General features: G+C 41.6%; 1 protein-coding gene across 3 annotated transcripts in view; it reads left to right on the top strand.

The window, feature by feature from the left end:
- Positions 1-4,406: 4,406 nt before the first annotated feature.
- The window catches only part of chl1b (cell adhesion molecule L1-like b), a 116,460-nt gene continuing 93,209 nt past the window's right edge, over positions 4,407-27,657 (top strand). The window contains exons 1-2 of one of the 3 annotated variants that reach the window (XM_061833254.1): positions 4,426-4,523; positions 16,431-16,521. The gene's annotated coding sequence lies outside the window, so the exon portion shown is untranslated. Of the gene's footprint in view, positions 4,524-16,430; positions 16,522-27,657 lie in introns of all 3 variants that reach the window. The other 2 variants (XM_061833252.1, XM_061833253.1) reach the window with 2 other exon arrangements.

Below are 27,657 nucleotides of genomic sequence, written 5' to 3'. Positions count from 1 at the left end.
CTCGGTAAGCAGGTAGACAGTTAAATGAAGATCTTTATCCGTTCCAAGGTCGTAAGCCGGGTAGTCAGTCAGAGAGAGCTGCAGTATCAAGGACCTTAAGCTTAGTGGGTTGGTTGGCGGAAAAGCAGAGGTCAATACATCGGGATTCAGTATCAGGAACAAGGAAGTGCTGGAACGAGGCATGGATGGCAACGATCTGGCAAAGCCAGAGTGTCCGCTGGGTCCTATAAGTACTGGGGTTCATTATCACCGATGAGGCGCAGGTGTGTGCCTCCAAATCAACGCAGGTGTGTAGCGGACCTGCACAGCCAGGGTTGGCACCTGCAGGACCATGACACTTTTGTATACACTTTTAAAGTTTGAAAAACTGAATGGCGCTATTAAGATCATTTTCATAAAAAAATCTGATTGCTCAAACAACATTTGCATCAAGATAATATAATGAATACGTGTAAATATTTTCCATCCATCCATCCATCCATTTTCTTAGCTGCTTAGCCTCACAAGGGTTGCAGGAGTGCAGAAGCCTGTCCCAGCTGTCAATAGGCGGGAGACGGGGTACACCCTGAACTGGTTGCTAGCCATTCGCAGACAAATGTCACACTCACAATCACACCCAGGGGCAATTTAAAATATCCAATTAAAGTTGCAGGTTGTTGGGATGTGGGAGGAAATGGCAGTGGCCAGAAAAAAAACCACATAAGCATGGGGCGAACATGCAAACTGAACACAGGCGGGGCCGGGATTGAACCCCGGACTTCAGAACTGAGAGGCCAATGCTGTACAGCTGTTCCACCATGTCGCTGAATATTTTCTACATGGACATATGTAATTACGTATGTCCACATGTACATATGCAATCAATCAATCAATCAATCAATCAATCAATCAATCAATCAATCAATCAATAATTTGCACCAAAGCAATGGAGACTAATTTAAAAATTGGATTGTGAAGCCAATCGGAAGCCTCTTAAGTCTATTCTTGTTGCTATACGTTCCCATTCATATGTGCATTTACATTATTGAAATCCTGTACTCATGTATAGCTGCCACATCAACTGTCACTCACAATAAGTTGTAATAAGTAAATATATAAAATTTTACAATTTCTCTGTTTCGTCCCACTGTATTTTTTGCCAAATAAAAGGAGGAATCAACAATTTCCCTAAGGACTTAAAAGAATAAGAAAGTTCTCGCTGTTCTTAAACGAGGCCTCAGAATATCCCGCAGAACATTGCATCAAATGAGCGACCAGAAAAGGACCTTATTGTCCAAAAACATTTGTCCTGGTTCACTGGCAAAAATCAGTCAATAATGGAATTAGCTTTTAGTATTATTTTTTTTCTTGTAACACAATAATGTGGTTGTGACATCTAGGGGTTGTTCCAACAAAGACATTATTTCGCTATTTTTTTCATTCTCAAATTTTGAAATGAAAAATGTAGTCCAGATAATGTCTCAAATTATTTGCAAAGTAGTAATGTGGTTAAAGAAGTGTTGAATGTTGGCCCCCAATATGAATGTCATTAAGTTGCCTGTGTACTTGTTTTGCCCCAAACCAGCAAAGTACGATAGTCATCTATCTGCTACAAAATCAATATTGTTTGGACATAACCCTATGGCATGAATGTAAAAGTGGGTTCATTCTAATTAAACTTCAGTCCCGAATGTATTAGTGTAAAAACAGATCTATGGGGTATAAGTCTTCATGGTAATACACAATATATGGCTTTGTGATATCCTTCGTTAACACCATCTTCTTCAGGGAACATTTTTTGAATGCTAATCACCACACAAGATGGGATATAGACTGTATATTCTCTACATCTAAACCAACTCCTCAGAAAAGCATCAAACACATCGGAACATCATAAACATCAAACGTCATTAGCTTTAGCTTCTTAGCCATTAGCTGTAGTGTCTTGACAGTGCGTCTTTGTCTGTATGTCTTCCTAGTCCGTTTTTCCTCCTTGTTCCACTGTGGAATATTCCCAATGATAGATTTTTTTATTCCCCCCCATCGTGTACTGGGGTTATCGACACACTGACTCAGTGAGTCATGGCGGATGGCAAGTGAGCGTCTTGTTCCTAGAAATGGTGATACAATTTTCACATTACATCATGTTTCGGTTGGGAATCCACTCATTTCTCTGAGTGTCTGAGGTCACTGGATGAATCGATTTCTCTCTGCCCTGTTCTGACTGCTCCCCTGATTCAAAGAGTTTTTAATGATCTGGTGCGGTCAGAGATGTTGAAGGCAAACGTCCCTGCAGGTGATAGGTCGATGATCAGATGAAATGAGAGAACAGATTGTTACAGATGTGATGATGTCACAATGTTAACATACAGTACGATGTGAACGTACAGCAGTCCAATGAAAAAAGGAAGCCATCATTGTTCAATTTGGAGAATTACCTCAAAAAGTCTTGGACAATCTTGCCATCAAGAAGATAGCTTTATTGGCAAATGTCTAAATGCAATTGGCAGTTGCTATGGTGATTCTATCTCCTTCAAAGTTATTGAACACGACAAGGATTCAGCTGATAGAGATCCTTCAGAGTGTGACCCAACAATAAAACAACACAGATAAAAGGACCTTGTATTTGGAAAGACTTTGCACTATACAATAATAATAACTTAAAACACTGAAAACTGCTTCATGCCAGTCACAGTATTAGAAGGACTGTAGCCTTTTTCAACCAGATTTATTTTTTTCAATTGTATTTAACTGGGTTAAAGACCCGTTAAAAGAACATCTCTTTTGTAATGGCGACCTGGCCATGAAATAATTAAGTTAAACTAATGAATAAATAAATAAATAAATGTCCAGGTCACATTCACATCAAGCTTATTTCCTTTGCTTATTTTTACCTCCCATTTAAAAAAGATACAAAAATAAAGAAATTGCATTAAAATGTTTTTAAATTATTTATCTTGGTTAAAATTATTTCATGACACAAAACCATGGAGTTTGAATGTGGGACGGCCGAGCTCCAGTTGTTGTCGAGACAGTAACAAGCGGCGGTCGTATACGTGTCGCCGCCAGCACCGCATCGCGAAGCAGCCGAGGAGTCATTACCGCCGAGACAGGAACTTGAGGCATCCGTGAAAGTCATTGCTCTCGGTACAGGAAGGTGAGGCGACCGGGGATTCGTCGCTGCTGGGACTAGAACGTGAAGTGGGCGACGAGCCGTCGCTGCCGCCGGAACTGGAACGTGAGATGGCCGACAAGCTGTCGCCACCGCTTGAACCGGGACGTGAGGCTTGGATAGCCACCAGACAGACTGGGGTTGGGGGTTTTTCTCTGGGCGGTGACACCTGTCACCGCTCACAGCTATTTCTCATTGGGACTGTAATTAGACAGGCATTTAAGTTGGAGTTTTTGTCACTGGCATTTGCCAGTTTGTTGTGCCCTGAGTTGGTGAGTTGTATTTACTGACAGTAGGAATCTCCACCACCAGAGTTTAGTCCTGTCTTAGTTTGTGTTTCCTAGTCATTGTCAAGTTCTAGTTCATATTTCCTAGTTTGTCTCCAAGTCATCAGCCTCGCTTCACGTTTTCAAATCCTGCCTTTACTTAGCGTTTTGTGCCGCTGCCTTCTTGGACTGCTTACAACGTGTTTGACCCTGTTCTTGAATAAACCACACCTAGCATCATGCCCTCGTCTTGGAGTCCTGCATTTGAGTGTAGCCCCAGACTGGAGGTTCGTGAAAAAATCAGAGGTTAGGCACTAGTTACTCAGTACTTGAGTTGTTTGTTTCACTGCAGATTTTTTTTATTCTTACTCAAGTAATTATTTGGAAGACTACTTTTGACTTTTACTTGAGGCATATTGTTTTCAAGTAACAGTACTCTTACTTGAGTACACTATTTTCCTACTCTAGCCACCTCTGGTTACAATACATTTATGACAGTTCCATACTTACAACCAATGACAGTGTCAATGCAAAAAGGGCTTTCTTTGCAAACTGTTGATCTCATTGTGCAAGTATACCAGATGTTGTGAACATGGATTGATATTCAGTTCATTCTTAAATATTATTCACCTTCACCCACAAATGAACAGCATCCTCATCCATTGAGTTTCATGCTCCCATCGCAGCACCTCCACCCCATAAAACCTGCTCATTCTGTAGCTGCCTGACGAATAACGTTGCTGTCACTATATTTTGGGGTGCGGGGGAAGGGGGGGGGGGTTAACCCGGTCACGACGTGGGGAAGTTGCCCACTGCTTTTTCTGTGTTGCCATGGGTTTTTTCTAAAACCTATTGACTGCGACAGGGTCCCCACTATTATTTGAGTGAGTCTTTGTGGAGGCGGAGAAAGAATCCGCTATTACTTTTTTTCTTCTTCCAGTGGGAGTGACATAGGCAGCATCCACAAGAGGAGGAGGGGAGATTGGTCCACCACGCAGACCCACTCACTGCGAGCCGGGCGAAGCTCCTCTGCATATCCATCTGTTCTCCTTGGCTGGAGGATTAACGCCAACTTGGTTAAGGACCACCTTATGTTGCACCTGCAGGTTAGTTTTAAGAATTATTATTTCCAAAAGACAATGCTGGTGACCTTGTTTCAAAAACATTTTGAAATTTGTTTGTACTTTTTCTTAGTTGTTGCACTTTAAGGTAGTATTTGGTGACGTGTAGGTGCTGTTAAAGGCGGGTGGCTGTATACATATCTATATTGAATATACTCTATAGATAAATGCTTCATGGTTCTGATAAATGTTTCTTAAAAATAATGAAAAACATTACAAAAGCTGATCAGCATTTTTTTTGTATCAGATCATAATTTCAAGTATAATACATTTCTGAGCAGAGATGTGTGCTGAACATGCCAGTGAATCGCATAATTTTATATTGCTGACATTAGAGGGATGACAATGAAATTACTCATTCCAGATCTTAATCAGCAGCATAATTTAAAAATGTCATTAGATTGGGTAAATATCACAAACTACTAGCAAGGATCGTCGTTATAATGATGTTAAGCTAAAAGGTAAATTGTAATAAACATCCTCCTTAAAACACAAGGGTATTTTCCCTTTGCCTGCCATGGTACAATTCTAAATGTGTGACACAAGATTACAATGACTGATGAGACTTTAGTGAGTGTGCTTAAAAACTCATTATAAAAATTGGTGCCACGGTTGTTGCTTATATTACCGTAATTGATGGACTGTGTGTAAGTGCTATGCACTGAGCTGGTGCCCTTGATGAATTTATGGAACCAGGTGTATCTCACTTGGGTGATACGGTGAGCACCTAATTTCAGATCTTGTCAGCGTTTCCTTGGTTTCTCTTTACTAATGATACATTTAAAGAAAGCTCCACTTTTAAAGTTTTTCTCCTTTTTTATGGCTTTCACTTGCTGTTGTTTGTACTAGTCTTTATTTTGTTTTCATAAAATGTGAATTTTGAGAACTGTAACATAGTCCCACTCCATATGCCTCCATGACTTAACATGTAGACCTTCTGAACGTCAGACTGACATTAATTAATGTAATCATCTCAAAATTCTCTTCAAGTGGAGCAGCCTATTTACGGTCACCCCACACAGATATAAGCACGCATAGACAATAATTACCTGGATGGTTCCCGGAATTTAATTTGTAGGCCAAAGACGAGAGCTTGTAATAGCACTTGTTATCACACATGGTCCTCAGCCTCTCACTATTCAGGGCAGTGGAGCTTTTTGTCCAGAAGTAGGTCGAATGTTTCTCACCAAACAATTTGAGCAAGAGCCAGTAATTGGACAGGCAAAGTGTCCACCATCTCCCGACGAGCCCATGTTAGCCAGTCCCTAGCTTCTTAATATGCAGTGCCAACCTGATGCATTTCATGGACCTTTTCATGGTTTTAATCGGTTATATCACAAAATGCACCAAACAGAACGTCCTTTGTACTGGCAGACAAGCTCGTTTTTCATATCTTAGTGGTTAATGCACTCAGTTGACTGTGAATGCACATCAAATGTTTCCGCCAACGTCTGGGAACATCCTGCTAGAGATCTAACTTTTGACGACATCAGTGAGGTTTTCCAGTGTTTGTGTTCAGCTCCCTTTGGTCCATCCACACTAAAACTGTTGCAAAAGAGCGTTTCTGTCTCGTTTTTGTCATTACACAACTTCACAAAAGATCTCCAAAGGTGAATTTGCAATGAAGACGTGAGATAAATTGTAGTGTTTACATTGCAACAGACACACCTGTTATTACAATACATCTGCGCCTGTGCCCATTGCATTGAATTAAGAGTATGAAAGAATTAGTAGCCAAAACAAACACAGATTTCCTTTCTCTATGAGCAGGCGGCATATTAAAAGCTTTAAATGATACACATCTATGGTAAGGCACAACTATACACAGTAGTAATCTTATTTTAAAATAATAGATTCAGTGTATGTGGATGGCACAATGGCATGTAAAAAGGAGACTTGCTTGTCTCTCTCATCACCATGGCAATGCTGAATCATCTACCTTAGTGGTTTATAGTATTGGTAGACCAGTGTGAAAACCTGTTCTGTTTTTATATAGTAATATTACTCACCCATAAGCACACAGTAATTTATCACTGAATGTATTATCCTGTACAGTTACACATTGGTTTTAATTTATAAGATTTTGAATGTGGTTTTATAACATTCTATTTCATTGACCCTGAAATCAAGTAGATTATTTAACAGTTTTCTACCAAGTGGATTATTAGTGGATAAAACCAAAAAAATAAAACTATGATTGATGGTGATCAATAGATTATAGGATAACCTACCTCCACACGATCAGGTTTGTCCTAGATCAATATATATGTATATATATATACAGTCACTGTGATTTGACAAGCGCGATTGCGCTTGCGCGTCATCGCGTTCCCAAACCTGCACAATCGAGCACGAAAAAGTGCGTGTAAAATTTGTTCTGAGTAGAAAGAATAGATATTGAAAGACGTCCCTTGTTTTGTGTAGTCTTGACATTAATTTACGTGTTTATTTCATAAACGTTGTTAACTAAACAAGCCTGCTCCTAAACCATCAGTATTCACCCGGAAACAGGAAATGCAAGTTAACCGTACTGAGCATGTTCGGAAGTTGCAGGGCCGTCGCTACCCACTTGCCAATTCGCCATATGCGAACACATACTGAGTCTGACGAGTAAAGTTTTATAATGGCGAAATAAATTGGCGAACGTATAAATTGGGTGTTTATTTTAGCATACGATTCTGTACTGTTATAGACTTTTATGTATATTATGAGAATTTGTATTTGATTCCTGGCTTGAGCATGACGAAAGTTTCGTTGGAAACTATACCGGAAGTTGAGAGAATAATTGTTCACATCTGAGACAACTGCATCCGGGTTCGGTTAGGAAACCTACGCTTTCTTGCTATCGGTTCATGCAATCTTTGGATGCTACGGAAAATTTATAAACCTTTGGGATTATCTTCCGAAAAAAGAAGAGAAGGAACTGTCTGACCTGAAAAGACCATGGACCACCATTTCCAAGGTGGCTGTTGGTAATACACTAATACGCCATGTTTTGAAATCATGCATGGCACGGAAGGTTCCCTTACTCAAAGCAGCTCATGTCAAGGCCCGTCTTAAGTTTGCCAATGACCATTTGGATGATACAGAGGAGTCATGGGAGAAGGTTTTGTGGTCAGATGAGACTAAAATGGAACTTTTTGTCATAATTCCACTGAGTTTGGAGGAAGACGAATGATGAGTTCCATTCCAAGAACACCATCCCTACTGTGAAGCATGTGGGTGGTAACATCATGCTTTGGGGGTGTTTTTCTGCACATGGGACAGGACGACTGCATTGTATTAAGGAGAGGATGACTGCGGCCATGTATTATGAAATTTTGGGGAACAACCTCTTTCCCTCAGTCACAGCATTGGGCATGAAGATGCTTTGGTTCTGTGGCTGGAAAGGATTCGTTCCAATTTTAGTTTAGTGGAAAACAGAAATAGCTGCACCGTGGTCAACCAGTTAGGGCATCTGCCAAGGTTCAAATTCACCTGTGTAGCATTTCCATGTTCACTCTGGCCTGTGTGGGTTTTCTCCGGGTACCCTGGTTTCTTTCTACATCCCAAAACCATGCATGATAAGTTATTTGAAGACTCTAAAAGTGCCTGAAGATGTGAATGTGAGTGCAAATGGTTGTTTATTTGTATAGTGATAAGTTCAGGGTAAACCCCGCCTCTCGCCCAGAGTCACCTGGGATAGGCTGCACATCTGAAATCCTCGTGAGTATATGCAGTAGGATGAAATGAAGGGATGGAAAAAAAATTGCTTCAGTTCACAAAGGTTTTGTCTTATGTCTTATGCCAGATTACGTTTGTGAGCAAAAGTTCTGCTGTATAAAAATGTATGCTGTAAAACCTTTGTGTCACGTCCCATCGGAACGGGAGTAGGACCCAAATGCAGGAACTCGGAAGACGCAAGGTAGTTCAAGAAAAGACACGTTTATTGTATGCAGAGGTCGGGGATCGAGCAAGCAGTCCGGTGCAGCAGCGGTAGTTGTGACGTCGGGCGAAGAGAACAGATGAGCGGACAGGCAGGAGTCGGTACACGGGGAAACAATCAACGCAGGCAGAAGTATCAAGGAGTCAGGCTTACAAGGTTGGTCAGAACGGACGGAGGTCGGTACACACAGGTTCAGTCAGGAATACGAGAGTGCTGGAACGGGACAGAAAGCTCAATGAACTGGCGGAGGACCAGTCGTCACCGGGTCCTATATATACAGGGGATGATCAGCCCGCACGAGGCGCAGGTGTGTGCCTCCCAATTAGCGCAGCCGCGCAGGCACCCGCACAGCTCGTGCTGAAGCGGCAGGATCATGACAGTACCCCCCCCCCCCTCAAAGGCACGGCTCCCAGACGTGCCTAAGCGAAAAGACAGACAATAATAACACAGGCAGGGGTGGGCGGAAGGGGGTCCGGAGGAGGGCACGCCCCCCCCTGAACCCCAGACTGGTGGCCATCCAGGCCACCAAACACGAGGCGTCCGGGCGGACAGGTCAGGAGGACGACCCGGACGCCAAGCACCAGGGTCCCCACGGGGCGATTCGGGTGGATGACCTCTGTGAGGAACCAAATGGCGAAGCAGGAACCAGAACGAGGCAGGCCACTGCTCCGGACGAGAACCTCCCACGCCGTCGTTGCAAGACGACCAGGGATTGGTCCTCAACGAGGCCAGGTCCTGAAGCGGCTGGGCGCACTCAGGAGCGAAGAAGATGATGGAGAGCAGGACCAGAGCCATGACCGCCACCCCGAAGTCTCTCCAGCTCCTGGGTGGCTCCACAGAACTCCCCAGCTCCTCCTGGACAGGGACGTGAGAAGGCGGCGGCGCCAGTACCGCCCCCTCCTGGACAGAAACGTGAGAAGGTGGCGACGCCATCGCCCCCTCCTGGACAGCAACGTGAGAAGGCGGCGCCAGTACCGCCCCCTCCTGGACAGCAACGTGAGAAGGCGGCGCCAGTACCGCCCCCTCCTGGACAGCAACGTGAGAAGGCGGCGCCAGTACCGCCCCCTCCTGGACAGCAACTTGAGAAGGCGGCGCCAGTACTGCCCCCTCCTGGACAGCAACTTGAGAAGGCGGCGCCAGTACCGCCCCCTCCTGGACAGCAACGTGAGAAGGCGACCCCGCCGCCGCCCCCTCCTGGACAGCAACGTGAGAAGGCAGCGACCCCGCCGCCGCCCCCTCCTGGACAGCAACTTGAGAAGGCGGCGCCACTACCGCCCCCTCCTGGACAGCAACGTGAGAAGGTGGCAGCAGCATCACCAACTCCACCTCCTCCTGGACAGCAACGTGAGAAGGCGGCGCCAGTACCGCCCCCTCCTGGACAGCAACGTGAGAAGGCGGCGCCAGTACCGCCCCCTCCTGGACAGCAACGTGAGAAGGCGGCGCCAGTACCGCCCCCTCTTGGACAGCAACGTGAGAAGGCGACCCCGCCGCCGCCCCCTCCTGGACAGCAACATGAGAAGGCAGCGACCCCGCCGCCGCCCCCTCCTGGACAGCAACGTGAGAAGGCAGCGACCCCACCGCCGCCCCCTCCTGGACAGCAACGTGAGAAGGCAGCGACCCCGCCGCCGCCCCCTCCTGGACAGCAACGTGAGAAGGCAGCGACCCCGCCGCCGCACCCTCCTGGACAGCAACGTGAGAAGGCGGCAGCAGCATCACCAACTCCACCTCCTCCTGGACGGGAGCGTGAGGCGGCTGGGGAACTGTCGCCACCTCCTGGACAGGAACGTGAGGGCGTGCCTGTCGCCGACAGAGCAGGAACGGGGAGCGACCGCGGGCTGGTCGCCGACAGAGCAAGAGTGTGGAGTGACCGCGGGCCGGTCGCCACTGCCACTCCAGAGCGCGGACGTGAAGCGGCTGTGGAGACGTCGCCACCTCCTGGACAGCAACGTGAGGTGGCATCGGGTCGGTCCCCACTGCCACGTGAGCTTGCAGTGCATCAGTTGAAACAGCAACGTGGGCGTGGCGCGGTGGAGAATTCGTTTCCAGGGCAACGTGAACCTGAGTAGGCGGAGAGTCAGTCGAAAATGACACGTGGGCGTGTCTCGGAAGCGGGTCAGTTCCAACTGCTGAGTGAACTCTGCTCGGAACAGCCAAAACTGCGACGTGCACTTGAGGTGGCGAGTCCGTTCCCACTGCAGCGTTCACTTGAGATGGCGAGTCTGTTCCCACTGTGGCGTGCACTTGGCAAGGGGGCGGGTCGGTTTCCACGGCAACGTGAACCTGAGTCAGCAGTGAGTCCGTCGCCATTGCGACGTCAGCGTAGCTCGGCTGGTTCGCCAATCCTTGCCGGACCTGGGCCGTGAGAGCCGCCAATTCGGCGCTCTGCCGGTCTATCTCTGCCCGCATTTCGCGGCGGAACGCCTCGTGATTTGGCGGCACCTCCTCCCTCTGGGCTGGAAGCTTCGCCACCATCTGCGGGTCTGCCGGTTTCACCGTTACCGGCGAGGAGTGGGAGGACGGTGTCTTCGTTGCCGCGCAGCGAGAGACACCACGGAACGCCCGGCTGGGGCGTCTCCTCTGGCCGCCACGCGGAGGTCCCGGGTAGATGGCCAAGCGGGTTCCCTCGTACCGATAGGTGCACTTGGATCTACCGGGAAGACGCAAGGTAGTTCAAGAAGAGACATGTTTATTGTATGCAGGGGTCGGTACACGGGGAAACAATCAACGCAGGCAGAAGTATCAAGGAGTCAGGCTTACAAGGTTGGTCTGAGAACGGACGAAGGTCGGTACACACAGGATCAATCAGGAATATGAGAGTGCTGGAACGGGACATAAAGCTCAACGAACTGGCGGAGGACCAGTCGTCACCGGGTCCTATATATACAGGGGATGACCAGCCCGCACGAGGCGCAGGTGTGTGCCTCCCAATTAGCGCAGCCGCGCGGGCACCCGCACAGCTCGTGCTGAAGCGGCAGGATCATGACACTTTGCTCAATTGTGAATAGAGGCAGTGGGTTTGATTAATACAGTTATTACCTTTAAAAAGGCAGAGCACATTTATACCTTGGAAAAATTTCACTCCACACAACCAAACAAAATGTCACAAAAAATGGAGACACAAGTCAATTATATAATTTCTGGCATTTAATAGTTGGGCATTTATTAGTTCTTTGTATTACGATATGCCACTGGCACAGCTAGATTACACACTATTGGTTCTGCCCTGTGATTGGCTGGCAACCAGTTCAGAGTGTACCCTGCCTCCTGCCCGATGACATCTGGGATAGGCTCCAGTACTCCTGCAACCCTTGTGAGAATAAGCGGCTAAGAAAATGGATGGATGGATGGATGGATGGATGGATGGATGGATGGATGGATGGATGGACAGCTTTTGTTCTAGGCAAATCGTTTTTTGATGGATTCAGTATAACTGGATAATTTTACGCAGTACACCTGAAGACTTCACATGGCAAATTAATGTATTATGAGACACTGGTTAGGAATCATTGGATTATTCAAGAAAAAAGAGGGTAAAAAAAGAGAAACAAAGAGTATGCTTAGTGAAAGTCTGTAATTCAAATCCCCACGTGTTTAGATTGCTGTCAATTTCAGACAAGTTGCTCAGACTTTGACAGCACTGGACAGCACATATCCATAAAATTCAATGGTTATGTAAAAAAACATTGTTGTACACTGCCAAAAGATTCTCCAAGGAACAATAAACATGACAGCTATGCCCAAAAGAGAAGGAAGTTATTGCCCTTAAGTCACTGGTAAATGTAAAAATCTCCATTTCAATTGCGGGCTGACTATGGGACACCTCACGCATAACGGCGAACAAAGAGCAATAGAATACAAGTGACAAATGTAAAGAAAAGAACAGAAGACCACGGTATTACAAGCTTTGTGCTCCATGAAGAGTATTGTGTGTAGCTGCATGGGTAGGGATCCAATGGGACCCCTGGGACATGAAAGTGAAGGGCACCCAAGATGAAGGAGGACACATGTGACAGACAGTGCATCAAGGATGAACTCAGGCTATAGTTAAACATAGTTATGTAATTGGTTTTTATCATCACCAAGTTGAATTTTAGATTTATTCCATCTTGAAAAAAAATACAAAGCTCTAAATACATATGTTTTCTATCATTCATTTGATACAGTCTATCCATCCATCCATTTTCTGAGCCACAAATACTCACAAGGGTGCGGAGGTGAGAGTGCCCATCTCAGCTATCTTCGGGCAGGGAACAAGGTACACCCTGAACTGATTGCCAGCCGATCGTGGCATACTTATAAAGAAAAAATCATTCGTAGCCATAATCACGCCTGGGGGCAATTTAGAGTCTCCAATGAATGCATGTTTTTGGAATGTGGGAGGAAACAGGAGTTCCCGGTGAAAACCTTCACAAGCACAGGGGATTTGAATCCCGTTCCTCAGAAGTGTGAGGCAGACCCTCTAACCAGTTACTCCACTGTGGCTGAAACAATTTAATGAATTCAAATTAATTTCCATCAGCAGAAACTTTATTACATCTTAATATTTTGTTGATTTAGTATTGTATAGTATAGTATAGTATAGTATAGTACAGTACAGTACAGTATAGTATAGTATAGTATAGTATAGTATAGTATAGTATAGTATAGATTAGGATGGGATAGGATAGGATAGGATAGTAAATGTGTATTGGCCTATCATGCAAGGTATTATTGTTATTATTATTATTATTATAGTTAGTGTTCTACAATACTGAAACTGAAAGTACCATAATTAAGAAAATATAGTTGGCATAAGGAAAAATAAAACCAAGACTGTAAAAAAAAAAAAAACAATAAAGTATTGAAATGATTATGTTTCATGGAAGGAGGAGAGGCAACAAATGGTATTTTTCCAGTTAGATATAGCTTGACTCATTCTTTAAATTGCATTTATCAATTTATCAATCGATCCATCCATTTTCTGAGCTACTTATCCTCACAAGGGTCATGTGAGTGCTGAAGCCTATCCCAGCTATCATCGGGCAAGAGGCGGGGTACACCCTGAACTGGTTAACAGCCAATTGCAGGACACATGGAGATAGACAACAGTCTAAGGGCAATTTAGAGTCTCCAATTAAAGCCTGTTTTTCAGATGTGTTCAAGGGAACTGGAGTGCCCAGAGAAAAAACATGCAGGCACGGGAAGAACATGCAAACTCCACACAGCCTAGACTGGGATTTGAAGCCCAGTTCTCAGAACTGTGAGGCCAAGACTCTACGACTATTCTGCCATGCCGAGTATTACATTTACAGTACACTACATTTACATTTTACTTAACATTTATAATAGATTTAATAGTTCATTGGTTTGGTCCGGTCTTTTCTAGTTTTGAAAAGTTGTGTTTTTCTACATACATTATGGTGTCAACGGGACTTGACCGAACTAACCATCAAAGGCATAGTATTTAACTTTGCAGTGTTCTGTCGTAAAACAAACTAAATGTTGCTTTTTAGTAAAATTTGTTGTTCCCTGTATTATGAGTGTGTGCCTTAGCTTTATGTCGGCCGAGGTTGATATACATGCATTTTATTTCATGAAACCTTGACTGTGGGTTTTGTGGTAACCATTTGCCTTCAACTTCCCTTCATTGAAACTTCTTCTTCTGCTAGCCAAAAGAGTCTCTTCCAGAGCAGTTATTTGTTGTTATTTCCAGTTATTGAAGCAGAAACAAGCTAATGTTGTGTTAGATGGGACGGAATTGGGTTTTCTGCTTCAGATCTTTGAAGAAGCACGTAAAACCTTGCAGTATAAGTGGAGGTCTACTTAATGTTATGTGTAGCTTTTTCCCATCTTAGCATGACTGCAGTACAATCAAACTTTGTCATTGGATGAGGCAAATGTTTGAAATTCATATGAAGAGTTACAGTGAAGAAAACGAGTTTTTGAACACCCTGCTATGTTGCAAGTTCTTCCACTTAGAAATCATGGAGGGGTCTGAAATTTTCATCATTTGTGCATGTCCATTGTGAGAAAAATAAGCCAAAAAGAAAAATCCAGAAATTACAATGTATGTTTTTTTAAAGAATTTATTCATGTAATACAGCTGCAAATAAGTATTTGAACACCTGTCGATGGGCTAGAATTCTGACCCTCAAAGACCTGTTAGTCCGCCTTTAAAAGTCCACCTCCACTCCATGTATTATCCTGGATCAGATGCACCTGTGTGATTTGGTTGGCCACATTAAGACACCTGTCCACACCATACAATCAATAAGGCTCAAACTTGTAACATTGCCAAGACCAAAGAACTGTCCAAAGACACCAGAGACAAAATTGTACAACTCCACACGGCTAGAAAGGGCTACGAAGAAATTGCCAAGCAGCTTGGTGAAAAAAGGTCCACTGTTGGAGCAATTATTAGGAAATGGAAGAAGCTAAACATGACGGTGAATCTCAATCAGAGTGGAGCCCCATGCAAGATATCACCTTGTGGGGTCTCAATGATCCTTAGAAAGGTGAGGAATCAGCCCAGGACTACACAATAGGACTTTGTCAATGACCTGAAAAGAGCTGGGACCACCGTTTCCAAGGTGACTGATGGTAATACACTAAGACATCATGGTTTGAAATCATGCAAGGCACGGAAAATTTCCCTGCTTAAACCAGAGCATGTCAAGGCCCGTCTTAAGTTTGCCATTGACCATTTAGTTTATACATAGGAGTCATGGGAGAAAGTTTTGTGGTCAGATGAGACCAAAATGGAACTTTTTGGTCATAATACCATTAACCGTGTTGGGAGGAAGACGAATGATGAGTTCCATCCCAAGAACACATTCCGACTGTGAAGCATGGGGGTGGTAGCATCATGCTATTGGGGGTGTTTTTCTGCAGATGGGACAAGACGACTGCACTAAATTAAGGAGAGGATGTATTTTGAGATTTTGAGGAACAACCTCTTTCCCTCAGTCAGAGCATTGAAGATGGTCGTGGCTGGGTCTTTCAACATGACAATGACCCAAAGCACACAGCCAGGAAAACCAAAGTGTGGCTCTGTAAGAAGCACATCAAGGTTCTGGCATCGTGTGGCCTAGCCAGTCTCCAGACATAAACCAAATAGAAAATCTTTGGAGGGACCTGACACTGTGTTTTTCAGCAACACCCCAGAAACCTGTCTGATCTAGAGAAGATCTGTGTGAAGGAGTGGGCTAAAATCGCTCCTACAGTGTTTGCAAATCTGGTGAACAACTACAGGAAACGTTTGACCTCTGTAATTAAAAACAAAGGCTACTGTACCAAATATTAATATTGTTCAAATACTTATTTGAAGCTGTATTACACAAATGAATGGTTAAAAAATCATACATTGTGATTTCTGGATATTTCTTTTCAGATGATCTCTCTCACAGTGGACATGCACCTACGATGAAAATTTCAGAACCCTCCATGATTTCTAGGTGGGGGAACTTGCAATATAACAGGCTACCCGTTCAAATACTTATTTTCTTCAATGTAATTTGTAGCACACAGATGGAATGGTCTGTCTGGGAAAGCAGGTTCTGGGACAGTGCACTACATGTAATCACAAGTTTAACATTGCGAAACCTGCAGCTGCTTTAAGTGACTTGACAGTGTACACATTTGATCACAATAATGTTCAATGAATTATTTGTGTTGCTTTTGGAGGTAAAAACTTCACATTCTCTTGTTTTTCTCTAGATTATTATGATTTGTCATCTTTTGCAGAACCGTAAAAGAGTAAACTGTATTATGTCACTAAGCTAGGTCCATAGAGCCCATTGATAGTGGAAAATTTAGGGATAACAATTACTTGAGCTATATCCCGGGTTGCAAACTTGTCATGTCATTCTGAAGGTGCTATGTGACAGTGAGCCTAAAATGAGGTGTATAGCAGGTGTCGGTATGACTAGGTCGGTTGTGCATCCACACACTTCCCCCGGGATCTCATTAATCCCCATGGTGCCCTGTAGGAGGATGGCTGGGAGCCTCGAGCAGGCACAGACCCATGTTGGCCACGTTGATTTGCTGTGAACGAGCAAGTCCTGATGTCTGTCCTGCATTGTAAGTGTCTGTTTATTTGTCCAATGATCGCTACAGGTCTAACATGACACTGTTTTCTAAAGTGAAGATTAGAGCAAATCAAGCTTCATTAGACTCATTAAAACAAATCCTGATTCACCGAGTGGCCAATTTGCTAATTGGGCTTCCACCTGAACCAAGTCTGTAATCCGTATTTTTTTTCTGTAACAGCAGTCCCATTGACTCATTTAATTTATTGGGAAATTCATGAACAACAAATGAGCCTAACCCTAATCTTTTCATCCAAATAGGCAGAGAGGATTGTATAAAGCTTACTAACAACCAAAACATTCTAGCTGGGTCCTTTCGCAGAGTTTTAAGTATTTAGTCCATTACTGTGCAATGTTTGAAGCAGCAGCCAATGATTTTTATGCACTGCAAGAAAAACAACTCCTGACACTTTAAATCCTTGCCAGAATGTTCGTGAACTGAAAATAGTCTGAGAACCTAGGTCATTTTTCTTAAAAAAAATCTATTTTTATAGCAAGTTTGGTTGTGCCATTTGTAAACTGAGATTCCACTGTAATAATTTCCACTACCATCTTTGATATTTTATTTTTGGAACAATGACCACATTTTAGGGTTTGAAGTTATTATATTGCTTCCATTAGTCTGTGTGTGAACATGTGACTCAAGATTCTATTTTTTTGATTGATGTCTCCGTCAATGTGGCTTCCTTATGACCCTTACAGTTTCAGGAGGTGGGTCATTAATGAGCTAACACACACTGTGCCATCTTCCTGCCATGGACATGAAAGCAGTAAGCAGTACAGAGGAGTGCCACATCTCCTTGAAAGTTTGTTGTCTCATTTGCATTTAAATTGACTTCATGGCTCTTTGAGTGACTTCGACAGAGAGTGACCGATTTGATAGTGACTTTGCCTCTAATTCTCTTGCTTGACAGCACAAGTTGGATTAATATTCATTGAATAGTCAAACTTTTTTCATAGTATCGGCAAACCACAGACAACTGGTGTTTGACACATTTTCTCAGAACTGCAGATTCAACTCCACACATGCATGACTGCATTGCAGAAGAATTATTCTTCACGTGAGCAGGAAAGTTTTCACTCAGTATATTGTATTGCACACACACACACGTGTATATATATATATATATATATATATATATATATATATATATATATATATATATATATATATATATAGTGAAGAAAATAAGTATTTCAACACCCTGCTATATTGGAAGTTCTCCCACTTAGAAATTTTGAACTCATGGAGGGGGTCTGAAATTTTCATCGTAGGTGCATGTCCACTGTGAGAGAGATAATCTAAAAAGAAAAATCCACAAATCACGATGTATGATTTTTTTAATGATTTATTTGTGTGATACAGCTCTAGATAAGTATTTGAACACCTGAGAAAACTAAATGTTAATATTTTGTACAGTAGCCTTTGTTTGGAATTTCAGAGATCAAATGTTTCCTGTAGTTGTTCACCAGGTTTGCACACACTGCAAGAGGGATTTTGTCCCACTGCTCCACTCAGATCTTCTCTAGATCAGACAGGTTTCCGGGCTGTACCTGAGAAATATGGAGTTTCAGCTCCCTCCAAATATTTTCTTTTGGGTTTAGGTCTGGAGACTGGCTAGGCCACGCCACAACATTGATATGCTTCCTACGGAGCCACTCCTTGGTTTTCCTGGCTGTGTGCTTTAGGTCATTGTCATCTTGAAAGACCCAGCCACAACCTGTTTTCAATGCTCTGACTGAGGAAAAGAGGTTTTTCCCCAAAATCTCACAATATATGGCCGCGGTCATCTTCTCCTTAATACAGTGCAGTCGTCCTGTCCCATGTGCAGAAAAACACCCCCAAAGCATGATGCTGCCATCCCCATGTTTCACGGTAGGGATGGTGCCCAGGAACCTGTGTGGTCTAGAGAAGATCTGTGTGGAGGAGTGGGCCAAAATCTCTCCTGCGGTGTGTGCAACTGTGGCGAACACCTACAGGAAATTTTTGACCTCTGTAATTGCAAACAAAGGCTACTGTAAAAATATTAAGATTGGTTTTCTCAGGTCTTCAAATACTTATTTACAGTTGTATCACACAAATTAATCGTTAAAAAAAATCATACATTGTGATTTCTGGATACTTCTTTTTAGATTATCTCTCTCATAGTGGACATGCACCTATGATGAATATTTCAGACCCCTCCATGATTTCTAAGTGGGAGAACTTACAATATAGCAGGGTGTGCAAATACTTATTTTCTTCACTTTAAGTCGTCTGTGAGGAGCAAAGTTCTGCCAGATGTGAACAAATATATTGCTTTTCATACAAAGGGTAATCACATGTTTCTGTGACAAATAATGATATCTAAAATGTATTCAGTTGCTGAAAAAAAAATAGTTCAGCAGGGCCATAATAAATGATTTGGAGGGCAGGGATCTTGGAATGACAGTTGAGCTGTCTTTTCAGAGGTCATTCCAGAAAGTCAAAATAATTGACAGGAGTAATGTTGAGGGCTGTCACTTTTCTGACATGTTGAATTCACGCCTGTCTGCTCTCTGCACCAAACAACAAATGCATACCTGCTTTTTCACAGCATTTGATGCCTCAGTAGTCTTTCTAAAACTTGCTTGCCCCAGCTGAACCCACAGTTTGAACCCCGTGTCATGGAATTGTGATTATCCTCTTCAGAGTTTTAAGAGGGTTGGCATTATGCAAATTGTGAGGGCCTGTTCAATGGCTTGACTCCCCCAGGGTGTGTATGCTTGTTTAGCTGGTGCTTTATAGACCCCTTAGTTGAGCTGTGTGGTAAAACTCACCCGCTTTTGAAACATTAGCACCATGTCCACAAGCAGTGAGCTGTCCCTGTTTCCCCAAGCAAATTTACAGATGGCTTGTCCCTCTTCCTGTGGTTCGCCAGTGAAGGAGTTCTGGCTGGTTCCAAGTCAGTCTCTTCTGTTTCAATCTCAGTTTCATTAATACCACATGGAGGCCTCTTTATTACTTGAGCCCCTCTTTTTTCTTTACCACTTGCAGTCTGCATGGTTCTTAGCGAGATTGGAAAGTGTGCCAAAAGCTTCACGATTAACCTTGTTTATGGTGTGATCTGCGAAGGCCAAGTAAGGTTGAGACTCCTCTGCTGCTCACAACATAGCAAACTGCATTTCTCAGAGTAAACATTTGTCAAACATGACATGTTTCAAAACCCTCATTTTCCAATGGAGTTTAAACCAAAATGTTTGCTGAGACTCTTTTAGTTTTCTCAATCCTGTAGTAGGACCCATTTGACACTTGCAATGAGGTGTGGAAAACATTTAGTTTTCTGCATTTTATGCGTCATCAGAACATCTATTGGCATAACCTCATGGAATAACTGTTTTGCTTATGTCAAAATAAGTATTTCAGTAACATGCTATGACACTGAAAATGAATTTATTCACTTTTTCAATTATCGGCGATGTATTTTGAGAAAATAAGATCATTCCGTCTGTTTTTACTCTGAATTTTTTCTCCCTTCTCACTGTTACTACTCAACATACAGTCGTACTACTTCTAGATTTTTAGAATCTACGTGTATAATTCCATTAATAGTACAGTACATTTTAGGGATGCAATGCTATGTTTTTGATTAAAAAAAAATAATGAATTTGATCTTGTATAAAAGATCTGCACAGATACTGTAAGTTAATGGACTGTTATTATGACCAACTCCCATGCAAATCAAAACCTGCATGGAGTTACATCAAGCATAATTATTAATTTTCTGTGAAATTGTGGAATGCTACTCATACGAAGGGCACCTCTCGCAATGGTTCCCTGCCACACACACGATCGTATGTTAAAGTCAATAAAATGAGATCTTACAAGTAAATAATTGAGAAAAAAACAGTATCTTATCAAATAAGATTTAGTGCTACTAAAGCTGTTGTGTTCTCATCAGCGAAAACCTCATGAAATCATGTTTATTGTATTTAATTCCTGTCTTCACACGGGCAATGTATCTACAAAGAGTATGGTGAGGAATTGACCAGAATCCTAGACTCTAGTGCCCACAACGCAGACCACAGCAAATCCACAGCCGTCATCATGAGAGCTTTGGACACTAATGGCTGTCCCTGTATTGCTGCCTCTGCACTTTCAAATGGCTCGTGTGAGACTTCTTCTTGTGCACACATGAAATCAGTAGAGCAAGTTCACAGTTCATATCTTATTTTAAAGCAGAAAGCTGTGGTGTGCAGTAGACATTCAATAAAAGAAAAACCGTTGCAACACCCTCTTAAAACCACTCTAAATCAATAAAGGAGACTAATTGAGAAATTTACCCTCATTTATCTTCTTTTAAGAGATTGAAAACATCACGTTTCATTATTGAGTAGTGGATAGATGAGAGGAAACAGAAGAAGCAGTGTTAGGCTGGGGGATGGTCCTGGTAAAATTGATGGCTTGTGGTTGTTTAGTCAATGACTGAACTGTGTTTCAGATTTGAAATAGCATCATCAGCATCTTTGAAATAAATTATTTCAGCATTAAAATATGCAAAGTCAAATGTCTGCAAACATATTTCATTAAGATGGATCACCTATTTTCCTTTGGAAGGTATGGAAATGCTGTATTTGGAAAATCTATACAAGGTCATAATAATGTTAATCACATTTATTTTTTCAGAAAAAAATGAAAGCCCTACATGGCTATCATTTTCCAATTATCTGGGTATACACGAATAGAGTATCCCCCTTTTGTTTCAAAACTGACTGTATATTTTCAGCTGTCCAAATGAACGCTTTATGGATGAGCCTGTGGTCATTTTTCTGGGTGCTTTTGTATTTTTTTTCAACATTGACGTCTTGAAATGTTTTTTTAAATCAGTATGCTTGTAAAGTAACTGAGCCTATACTTGTGCATATGCATATTATTATTGGCTGAACAGAACACAAGAACTAATAATGTATTTCAATATACATGACAACAATACAAAGTGGGGTTGATTTAGCGTCTATTCTGCAAACTTCCTGTTTCTGCAAAAAAAAAAACCAACAACAAACAAGTAAGATGTATAATTTATCTCCAGATAAATCAGACTTTTTGCTTTACCTTTTGAATTTGATGACAATGTGGAAAATAGAGCATCATTGATAATGATCAGCCCTGTGGCTATGCTGTGTCCTCCTGATGCAGCTCAATACCAATTGTTCATGAGATTAGTCACCCATATAAAGGAAAGGTCAGAATCTCCAGTAGTCCCTCCACTCGGAGCCTGAGCTAATTTTGTCATGTCTGTTTGCAAAACATTCACAATAAAAGTACAGGTGGTCATTCATTTGCTTTGACAATTAGAACCTGAAGACAAGGGATTCTACATTAAATGATCCAGTCAGTCCTGTCTGCTTTTGCTATATCATGCTAAACTTAGTGTAGAAATATTACAGTATAACACCGTTGGTCTTTCTGTTTTAGTTATGTCACTTTCGAGATACTAATCACTGCATGTATTTTAGTGAGATAAATTCTGTGCAATTCAGAGATGCAAATGGACATAAAAAAATACAACTCCAGCCTGTGATGGAAAATTGTAATTTGTAGTTAAATAAGGTTCAGTTATTTGATAGGAAGTGAGTGATTAATTTATTGGATTGCAAGCAAAGCCATTCAATGAGTGAATCCGCAAACAATGTCCTGAATTTCTGAATTATGCATACACAATATTCTGTTGACAAATAACCTTTGGGGACGACTGAGCATCGGAGTTATTTATTCAATAGCACACGCACAAATGTAGATCTTGAGATGAAAGCTATGATCTAAAGCAGTGTTTCCTCAAAAATTACAATGTTGTGGCTGTGATGTTTCTACTCGAGCAATGAACAATCAGAAGTACAGGGAGCCCTCGGTCTACGACTGAGATCCGTTCCCATAGTAGTGACTTAACTCGAATTTCGACTTACGATGACCGCTGGGATTGGCTTCAGCATTCCCATGACCCTCGTGAGGACAAGCGGCTCAAAAATGGATGGGTGTTGGTACTTCATATAAAAAACTAAAATAGATTAAAATAAAAAATGTAAGATGCTTCACTTTCCATTTGAGAAGGGAGGCTGGGATAACAAAGAATGAAGGGAGGCTGTGCTCAGCTATTGGTAAGGAAGCAAGTGCAGATAGCCATTGCTAGCAGTAAATCTATCATCAGCGTCCTCTCCTTTCTGCTCTTTCAAAGTTAGGAAAATATGCCGTGCCTTTTCTCTGAATGAACATTAGGGTGATATTAAGCCCACAGTGATTCTGATCCATAATGTAAGTAATCTTTCGATCTCAGCAACGATCGTTATTTTTTTCTTCACAAAAAACTTGCTTCGTGTCACTTCATCCCTCATCAGGGCGAAACCCTTCACATGCACTAAAATACGGGCTTTGTCGTTAATCATAATTGCCACGCTCATTTGACGGAAGCCCAAGTCTTTACGTCTGTCATGTCCGTTGGTGTTAATCCTTTCTCCGATTTTTTTAAACAATATTATGCTTCATTTCCATGTTCATTGCTTTTCTTTTGGCTGGACCAGCATTGCTAAAAAAAAAATCTTTTTCTTTTGGGCCATAATGTCAAAAAAGGTGGCAGATAAGCAATGTGCATGAGCGAAGCAGAAACACTATGGGGCCGGGGCCATAATGGCGGACAAGACTCAGGTGTCGTAAAGTTAAAATGTTTTAGGTCGAGACCGTCTTAAATAGAGAACACCCTGTAGTTTCTTATCTGTATGGTATTGATATGGCACATTTGGAAAATGAACAGGCAACTTAATATTAAAGCACTACATTCTTTTCCAATGATAAACTGTCGATGAATCATGTCGTCCAAAATAGTACAAAATAGTAGAATTGTGAGATTAGTCAAATCAGCCAACTCAGTGCATTCATTCAACAAATTCACAATGTTATCTAAGAGTTGCATGCAGGGATTTCGGCGGTACAATGGTGCAGCTGTTGAGGATTGACCTTACAGTTCTGAGGACCAGGGTTGAAAACCCCTCCCCGCTTCTGTTGAGTTTGTATGTTTTACCTGTAGCTGCATGTTTGTTTTTCCCCAGGCTCTCTGGTTTCCTCCCACATCCCTAAAATTTCCACTAATTGGAGACTCTAAATTGCCCCTAGGTGTGATTGTAAGTGCGACTGTTGTCTGTCTCCATGTGCCCTGTGATTGGCTGGCAACCAGTTCAAGGTGTACCCCACCTCCTTCCTGATGACAGCTGGGCTAGGCTCCTGCACTCCCACAAACCTTGTGAGGATAAGCGGCTCAGAAAATGGATGGATGAATGGATGGATGGATGGATGGATGGATGGATGGATGGATGGATGGATGGATGGATGGATGGATGGATGGATGGATGGATGGATGGATGGATGGAGGCAGGGGCTTTCGCAAAATTACAGACTAAATAAAAAAACTGGAAATAATTTTGACCGGAATCAGCTGGGATAGGCTCTTGCATGCCCGTGACCTTGGTGAGGAGAAGTGGTATGGAAAATAGATGGATGGATATCTTGTCAATGGTTCCTACTGTGGTCCCCAAATTTCACAAAGGTCATAACAGAGTGATTCATAATAATCTAGTATAGTCTTTGAGGGAACACAGGAACAAATCCATCTATTCATTTGGGTCTAAAATGCTAATAACTTTGCGGCTCCTTCACACGTTCAAAAGGGTACCCATTTCGTGAGATGGAATAGTCCACAGTAACTGATGTTGACTTGGGATTGCAGTACAGACAGACTTATTACTCAGCATGAGAACTCTGAAAATAAGGCTGATGGTTTCCTGGCATTTGACCTCGGTTCTTCCTCTTTAAATGCAGACATTGAAAAGTGAAATCTGTATTTGGACAATGAAACATTTGTTCAGAATTTTGCATGGGCTGTGAAGTTACATGTTAATGTTCATGTTACATTGCAACAGTCTAATCAAGGGTAATAATTGTGAAAAAGATTCTTTTGCTGATAAAATGACTGATACCAAAGTTTTGCTTATTGAATGGTTCCACAAGTATATTCTTGAGCACTGTGCTAGCTGCATATTAAAACAAACTAACTTACCCATCACAACCTTACCTCACATCTTCTACACTAGGCAAGAGTAGCAAAATAACAATACAGAATCCAGTATTTCTTCAGACCAACACCATCAATGACCCTGAATAATACCTAATGGATCACAGAGAAATAGGTTTTTTTTTTTTTTTTTCTGGAATAGTATTTCAGTATGCTTTGTGCACAAGATGTGATGCTAATTTTCTTCCATTCACAGGTTTGAAGTTAAGATCTACTACACTTTTGGTTATCCAAACCCAAGTTTATATTTTCGCTTTGCTTCTTTTAAACTTTGCATTCCTGACTGAAAAAAAAAAATCTTTAGAAAGAAGTGATTGAGTGATGGCATGTTCCAATGTTTGCTTTCCGCTCAAGCTGACGTAAACAGAACCTAAATGGATCATGGAAATGTTTTTATTTTCAACACCTACATATTAGATTAACTTAACTATATGCTTCTAAAAGTTACTGATGTATTCAATACTGAGTAAGAATTCTGATGGGAAATAAGCAGGCATTCTTTAGTAATTGCAAGAAAGAGCAATTATTTTTCATCTCTATGTGAAGTAGAAGGCTTCAACGCTTCAAGCTTTCCGGGATTGATGTGTCAATCCCTCAAAATAATTCCCCAGCGACCTTTTGACCAACATGTGGAACATACCATAATCTAATTTTCTGACATTTAATATGACAAAAGCAAATTTATTGAATGATGACTGACTTATTTACCAATGTAATTGTATGTCAGAAAAACAGTAAGACTGTCGACACCTGAAAGAGTTTTGCCTGTGGAACAAAGTGAAAAGCTATGTCCCTTGATGGAAGTGGGAAAATGGAATGCCATCATTGGAGTGCTTTTTGATTAGTCATTTCTGTTTGTATTTTTTTTCAAATTATATCATATTGAATGTACACTGAATAAGATCTCCCTCTGGATTTGTAACCCTTATATGGACTTTTTAAAGATTTTAATTTTTTTTTTATTTTTTGCTCAGTTTATTATCTTTCTCTTTTCAGTCATCCTAATTACCTGACTATGCAACAAACACTTTATGGTGGTTTAATTTAGATGGCTTCAGGATTTAAACAACAACATTGGTGAAATGGTTAAGTTTGATGCAGAGGACACAGGTTCAATTCCTTGTTCGTACCCTAAAACCCAACCACATCCAATGCTACACAAAAAAAGGGTATGTTACATACGGGAAGGCATCCGATGTAAGATGTTTGCCAAACAAATCATGCAGGCGACTATTCCAACGCCTGAAAGTCAAATGTTGCACGAAAGCTGCACTTTCAACTTGATTTTAGCCTAAAAGCTACACTGCAAGCCAAATGCCCTGCTGTCCCAGAATAAATTGCTCAAGGTCATGCATATACATACTGTAATGAAAAACTATTCATAGCTTCTCAATCATTTTTTCATAGTTACCTCCTCATATCTCAACATTCCATACATTTTACTTGTGGGCTTCGAGCTTTTCATGTTAGCCTGAAAATACACTCTGTTGACATAAATTTAGGCATGACCTTTAAAGTGGCACTATGGCCTTGATATGGTGCACCTGTCAATGTGGTTGAATATATTTTTATTAATGAAACATACACAACAAAAGTAATACTGTACAATATTTATAGTGTATGGAATGACTAATTTCTAATGCAAATGATCTTATCAAAATGAAAATATATGTTCAACGGTTCCATAAAATGCATATCCTGTTCAACGTTTTTACCCAAAAATATAAGTGTTTATGACTTAAAGTCCACGAACTTTGACCTCGTTTTCTTATCTGCAAAATGACTGATTTCGTGGGCAGACCTCTGATGTCACAAATTCTGAGAGGGGCTGTTTTGGAACGACGATAAACTGAGTCTTTTGTATTCATGCCGGAGAAAACCCATTCGTTTCGAGAATTCCTCAGTGATTGTACGCTAAAACCAATCTGTAAAAATGATTTTTTATTATTTTAATTAATTTTATTATTATTATTATTATTGTTATTAAAACTGTGCCAAACAAATATTAGCGTTCATCTGAGATGACACACTGTGGTGACCCCTAACGGGACAAGCCGAAAGAAAGCAGCATTATATTATTATATTATTACTTATTTGTGAAAATATACCAACTTAGACTACGTTCTTGGCTTCTGTGTCAAATCACTAAACATACAGGGTTTGCATAATTTCAAACCAAGACTGAAAACTTCGTTTATACATTCAGAATATGTAAGCCTTTACTATTTATCAGATTATGACTAACTAAACCAAACAAGAACTTCACAAATGCTTGGTCAATATTTCCAATGCGAGGCATATCCTCCACGATGGGTCTGACTGCTGTGTCGACCTCTTCATCGCCAGCTACTGAATTCGAATTCTGAATTCTGAATTTGAACGTGTGTGCTGTCTAACTGGCTCAAATTGATAACCTTTAACGCCTTCATAAAGCTCGTATTCTTCACCATCTTTGTGGGACCCTTCAGAATAATTTGCATCGCTCGAATTATCGGAAAATTCATCGGTGTTCTTACAGTGTATTCCTACGGGATCCATGTTGTTGTTACAACGTCCTACATCACGCCCCTGATCGGCTGTTTCCGCTTCGTTTCTGTCTTTTTCCGGCGAATCCAGCAATGTCTGATCATTTGTTGCAAATAATCTAAACATAAAAATGTTTCCTTCATAACAGATTTAAGATTCGTATATAGCATAAAAACTGTATAATATTAGTAAAATGGTGCATTGCGGTCCTTCCATTCCTTATTATGGTGATTTTGAAATCATTCCAATTATAAAATATAAAAAGTAGTTGCAGGCATATACCAAAAACTTGTTTCTCAGATGTCATCTATACTTCTCTACTGCCCTGAATACCAACTATGCAGAGCCTGCTTTCATGGGAAAATAATACCATAAAATCAAGACAATAATCATGCATTGTGTAACATAAAAAGAAGCCACAAAGAAAAGATAATGCAAGTTTGGTTGCTGGCATTTAATATAAATGTGCCTCTAGGCTATGGCACCTGAGATGAGGTAATTGGCTATCAAGAGATGCTCTGAGA

The sequence above is a fragment of the Syngnathoides biaculeatus genome, chromosome 10 (genome assembly GCF_019802595.1).
Source record: "Syngnathoides biaculeatus isolate LvHL_M chromosome 10, ASM1980259v1, whole genome shotgun sequence".
Classification (NCBI taxonomy): Eukaryota; Metazoa; Chordata; class Actinopteri; order Syngnathiformes; family Syngnathidae; genus Syngnathoides; species Syngnathoides biaculeatus.
The sequence above is the reverse complement of the archived record's forward strand: the minus strand, read 5'-3'. Positions and strand labels throughout refer to the sequence as shown.